Here is a 6,270-nt window from a genome sequence, read left to right as displayed (position 1 = left end):
TGAATGTGTTTTCCTTGTAAATCTTTTCACAACTGGGTGAGACTTCAGAGGTATTTATTTCAGAATGTGATATACACCAGTGTTTATGTTCAACCTTAGCTATTCTATAGTTAATGAGAAGTATCTATCATTTTAATGGATATCACATAAGATCACATCAGGTCATATCTGTGCAAATCTAAGAAAATTTTGATCACCGGCATGCAAAAGCTGCACTGTTTTTCCACACATCTTTAACTTTTGAAAGATTAAAAGACTAAAAAAAACAAAAAAAAACAAATCAGTGTGGCCTTGACTCTGTTTTATCTCCGTGAGGGGGATTTATATACCACAAGGACAGAGAAATGTACTCGTTTTCTCAGGGTGGCAAGAAGAAAAAAGGAGTTGACTCTGATCAGGATATTTCCGCCTTCGGGGGAAACTAAAGTAGAGATGATAAAATAAACTGACAATATGTGAGATGTTCAGTTCTCTGTTTCATGTCATATGTCGATAACATGCTGTGAAAACTTCCAAACCAGGGTTGCAAGATCAGAGTGACATCCTTCTTTTCTTTCAGTCCTGAAAAAAACTGTTCTCTGTTCTTACAAGGTAGGAATAAACTTTATGTGTCATTCAATATTTTTTTACATGGTAGCATCAAATAGCAGGTGTTCTTTGTGTTGTTTGCCTCTGGGTTGAGTCATGTCGCTGGAAGTCCGTTATTTCCTTTTTGGGTTTAGCTTATTTGTTTCAGATCATATCGAGCCAGCAGGTAAACACAACACCTGCAGATTAACGCAGACATCCCATAAATTTCAGGTTATGTTTGGTCCCTTCGACTCATGTCTGTTCATGTCGTTTTAGGCTTTTAGTAGTAACCATTGATTTTTAGCATTTAGCACAGCATTTATTTGTCTGTTTATCTGTCTGTTAACAAGATATCTCAAAAACTAATGAGTGGCTCTTCATAAATAATTGGCACACAGGTGAAATTTTATAAAAGGAAGACTCCATTAAAATGTGGTGGTGATCCAGATTAAAATCATTCTTAAAATATAGTGTTTTGTCTTTTCAATTTATGAAATACAATTATGTGATCACCAAACTAAATAAATGAATAAAGGCAGTTGATCTGGATGTGGAATGTGTGTCATTTCCTTGTGTCCATGTCTCCCCTTGGTCAGAAATCACTGATTTCTCTTGTTATCCTCTAATTTTATTTGTTTGGGGTTTTTTTTTCTTGGGTTTGTGATGCAAACAGACACATTGGTTATTTGAATCCTAATGTCAGTTTCAATGTGATCTGGAAGAAGTCAGAAGTAAAACCAATGCCAAGTGTAAATGAGGTCAAAGATAAACACAAGTGACTGTTGACCTGTGGGATAAGGGCCCAAAGTAATTGATATGTCTGGACACAGGACCCAAATATACGACTTGGAAAAGGAAGAAGTACAATCACACAATCTATTGAAGTCTTTGGAAAAACTGGGCTTTGTACAAGGGGAATCTCCAAGAGAGTGGAAGTACAAACAAAAATAAACCAAGATGAGGTAGGTAACACATGTGGGTCAAAACAAGATCAAAACAAACTAGGACAAGATAATTAACAGGCAAGGTAAAGTGTTGCAACAAACACTCTGAAGCTTGTGAGAGAAAATTAGCATTTGACAAGAATGATGACAACACAAATATACACAGTTTGAGAGGGGAGTGAAGAGACTCGTCTGATCTCATTCAAGGAGTAATCAAGAGGGAGGACAGAGTAGGACAAGATGACACTCCTAAAATTAGCCACTGAGAAGCAGAGCCATCACAACATGAAACATGAGCTCAGAAAAAGCATTGCATGGCAATGCATAATGGAACACAAAGGTGAAAAAAAACAAGACAAAACATAAACAACAAATCATGGGATCAGTGAGATCCATTATTTTCTCCCATTTATGTGACCTTCTCATGGGGTTTCTCATGCCATGTCTAGACCTAGACACAAATTCAAAGGTTTTAATTTCAGATTCATGTTTTTTTGTCATGTTTGGCTCTAGATTTGGTTTTCTATGTTGTAGCTGAGTTCGCCTTGTTCTAACCCCTGTCTTCTTTCAGGTTATTATGGCCTACCATTCAGCTTTCCTGCATTCCTAATTGTGTGCACTTGTGTATGGAAGTGTATTAGGGCCACTGAAAAAAAAAAAAAAAAGTTTGGAGGTTAAAAAAAAAAACCTCATGCAACTTCAAAAAAAAAAAGTTGAAAATCAAAATCGAGATTTTTTATTGCCACTAGGGAAAAAAATATGAGGGGTAAAAAAAATAAATCCTCGTGTACAAAATAGAGACTGGCGACATCTGTCCATCCCTCATCAATTGCCCGTGGATGCCAAAATTATCCCATTGAATCAAATGATTCTGACTAAATAGGCTGCTTTCTGATTTTTATACATCTGATTTTACACATGATTTCCTTGTTTAATAATAATACATTTTATCACCACTCGTACTCGACCAACGTACGCGGCAGAGAGCGACAGGCTGCACTGTCTCTTCAGTCTAATGCTGATGATAATTGCACTGTTTATGAGTCAAAGCCTGTTCTGAAGCATTGTTTCACCACTTCATTAAACTGCCTGCAATGCATTTTGTAAAAGCAGTTACATGTGCTGGAATGTGGATGGACCAGAGGAGATGGACATTTCCACTTTGTATTAAAAAAATAATCTTGACTTTGATTTTTGACTTTTTTTAAGTGCATGTTTTTTTTTTTCTTTACTTTGAAAAAAAACCAAACTCAACTTTGACTTTTAACTTTTTTTATAGGGCATGAGGTTGTTGTTTTTTTACATCCATATTATTATTATTTTTTCAGTGGCCCTAATACTCTTCCGTAACCTGTGTGATTATATATACCCTGGAATGTACTTATTCTGTCCTCCCAGTCTCTTTTATTGCCAGTTCATCTTGTATTTCCTGCCATTCTTAGCCAAGTTCCCTTATGTATACTTCACACTTTGTTTTTAAACGTAACCTGCCTTTTAACCTTGCCTCTTTGATTACCCAATTTTACTGTTGACTGAACTTTAGGTTAATCCCATGCATCAACCTATTGTCCACCCCACTCTGAATACACTGCCTGAATCCTACTCAATTATGAGTTATAGTTTTGTGTCTTTTATTCTAATATGTCACTGACAATGAAGATTTCACTGATTGGATCAATCACATCCAAGACTGTCACAGGCGTACTATTCCAGTTAGTTAGGACATGTTGCTTTTTTTTAATCACAAAAAAAGGTCAATGTGAAATGCAACAAAGTGAAAACAGTTTAAAGAATGCTTTGTTCATCATGTAATTGGAAGAAACTGCTTTACTTATGCTTCACCATCACTTGCTAATTTAAATGTCTTGCCTGTGTCGTTATATCCAATCACATACCTGCAGGTGTACACAAGAGATTGCTGTAACCTCACTGATGTTGGCCTCCTCCATTACCCCAGGCTCTCCTTTATCTGCAGTGTTGCTGATTCAACATGTGAACTACAATGTAAGACTTCAATAGATAAAAGTGCACCGATTTGACTCAGCCACAATTCAGGTCCCACATGGTTAATAGGTTCAGATGTTCCAGCAGATCCTTCATGGCAACATGTTTTCTTTGAAGAAGAGCATTATGTTGGTGTCTAATGGTATTAGTATGTTCAGTTTTTAAATACAAGACAAGAACTGAGATATGCCTGAGGTCCTTGCTTTGACACAGTTAACTGTGCACCGTGTTGTTCAGTGTCACATTCATTTATGTTTTTGAGGAAATGAAAGCTGTTCCGAGAGCATGTTTTTCCATATTCAAATATCTGCTATAGGAAATTGGAACCTTCTTGCCTCATACAGAGCAGAGGGAAAAAAAACTACAGCCCCGACGAAAAATCCATAAGGTGAGGATACATTGTCCATATTAGCAAAACTCATGTTGCATTATTCTTCGATAATGTTTACGTTGTGCTTTAATGTAGTTTGAACATGAAAGGTTTGGGAGCCAGCCTACCATGTAGTAGTTCAATGTATATCTGCAGCTTCCTTCTTTCCTTCAGATGTTCAGATGTATTCTTCCTACATGGAAGTAGCACATTTCAAACTTTCCAAAGACTCATGAGCACACAGATGAAATCTCTGATAATAGAAAACTATTAATCTATTGTTGTTATTTCAGAAAACAAAAGGTGTTTAACACATTTGCACCCTCGTGCAGGTGAAAAATCACAGAACAAGCTCTGAACCCCCTTCACAGGGGCTCCATGGTGGAGAACAGGTCATGGTGTAGGTGGGTTGGGTCTCGCATAATATTTTGATCATGTTGCAATCTGCAGCCAGCTCTTGGACAGGAAGTACAATCATTTTATCCACCATCCTCACCACTCTCTGGAGAGTCTGGCACATGTCTGTCATCTGTGCAGGGTGACAGCATTAAAGGACTCCTTCTCCAGCAGGGATGAGATGTGAAGTGGTGTAGACAGCCGACGACACACCAACCAGACCCCAGGGGTGTTTAACAAGAAAGTTGGGAGCCCTTGGAGGTTCATTCAAATGAAGGCTGCATGGTGGCCCAGCTCCTCCAGGAGTCTGAGGCTCTTTCAGTCTTTGACACAGGAGCAGCGCTTTGGGAAGCAGTCCTCCCAAACATGCATATCTGCATGTATACATTGAAAATAGTCCAGATAGCTGTGGTGAGTCCATGTTGATGACAGTTCTATTTTTGAGGACTTTAGTCAGTCATACACTGAGCCCTTCCTCAGTATAAATGTCCTGAAAACAAAACAAATGTGGATAGATTTCATGAAGATGCCATCTGCTCTCTGTAATATTAAATAACCAGGTTGCAGAGGTGGTGCAAAATTACAAATGCCTTGGCATCACCATCGTCAACAAGCAGTCTTTTGAGAATCATGTAGTGGTACTTTAAAGAAAAAAAAAAAGCCAACCAAAAACAGGAATTTTAACGGAGATCAACCTTTTATGAGACTGTTTTATTGTTGCATCTTGCATCTTGCTTCTTTTTATTAACTGTATGTATGTTGATAGTGGTTTCATGTTTTCTAGCTTTTTGTCCCGCCATATGTTAAAAATTATTACAGTCTAGTTTTATGTCTTCTTGAAAATTATTTTTTAATCATACTGTTATCAAATTTTGGACCAAAATAACCAGGGGGAAAGACCAAGAAAACAAACAAAAAAACAACAACAAACCAACTAAAATATGAGAGAAATAAAAATGATCATAAGAAATAACATAAGATTACAGCTGCTCATTAAAGGTGATTGTAGTTTGCACAGGTTGGCATTTGTCGCTGAATTCTCTATAATTTTGATGATTGTCTGCTACATGAAATGAAGATGAGAGCTGGTGTCGAGAATGGAAATGTGATTATCTAATTACCTGAACATCCATCCTAAATCCTGTCTCAGTTCTTCTATATTACACAACTCTTCCAAAAGGTCAGTGATGACACTGTTATTACCTTCTGCCTATTGCTGGAGCGTAATCGCTCCTTTAGCTTCTGAGAGTGCATGTGCTTGTAATAAGGCCTGACGTTTCTGCGAAGTTGCCACCATCTGCATGCAATTCTGTGTTATCGGCCAGCTAATGAAACAAGAATGGGCTTCAGCAGAATGATAATGGAATCTATTACAGGTGGTGATAACAACAAATAGTGATTCGCTCAGTTTCACAATGTGTTGTGATTTTGAGTGCACTGCCCTGTTTTTATATCTTCTCTTCACCATACTCCCTATATTTTATCTACTTTCTGATTCAGCTATTTAATGTGTGATAAAGCTAAAAGTCCAATAAGCCACATTTAAATGATAAATATACAAATGAGTGCATTGGGTTGGAGGAAACAAAGAGTAATTCAAAAAGAAGCTAAAACAAAACAGTAGAGTGTCGGCAGAAATGCCCAATTATAGTTATCACCCAGGAGCGTTTCTAATTTTAACTCCTGGGTGAGTGTGAAACTCCATTAAGAATGGGATACTCTTGCATGTGTAATTAAGTAAAAGAGAAAGAGAAGCAGGATGGGTATCAAATGCAGACAGCTAGCCTACGTGTAGTGTCTCTCCTCCGAACAAGTTATGCTCTCTCTCTCTATGCCATACTGCTCCCAGTAATTTGGTTTTAATAAGATTCCAAGAGAAACAAGCCAAGGTCTACCATGCTCCTGGTTATTCATGAGAACTCGACCTGCCATCTGTTATCTCAGCCAAGTCTGTCAAAAACCAACTTATAAGTATTTTTCTTTCTG

The sequence above is a fragment of the Blennius ocellaris genome, assembly GCF_963422515.1.
Source record: "Blennius ocellaris genome assembly, chromosome: 13".
Lineage (NCBI taxonomy): Eukaryota > Metazoa > Chordata > Actinopteri > Blenniiformes > Blenniidae > Blennius > Blennius ocellaris.
Note: the sequence above shows the minus strand (reverse complement) of the source record.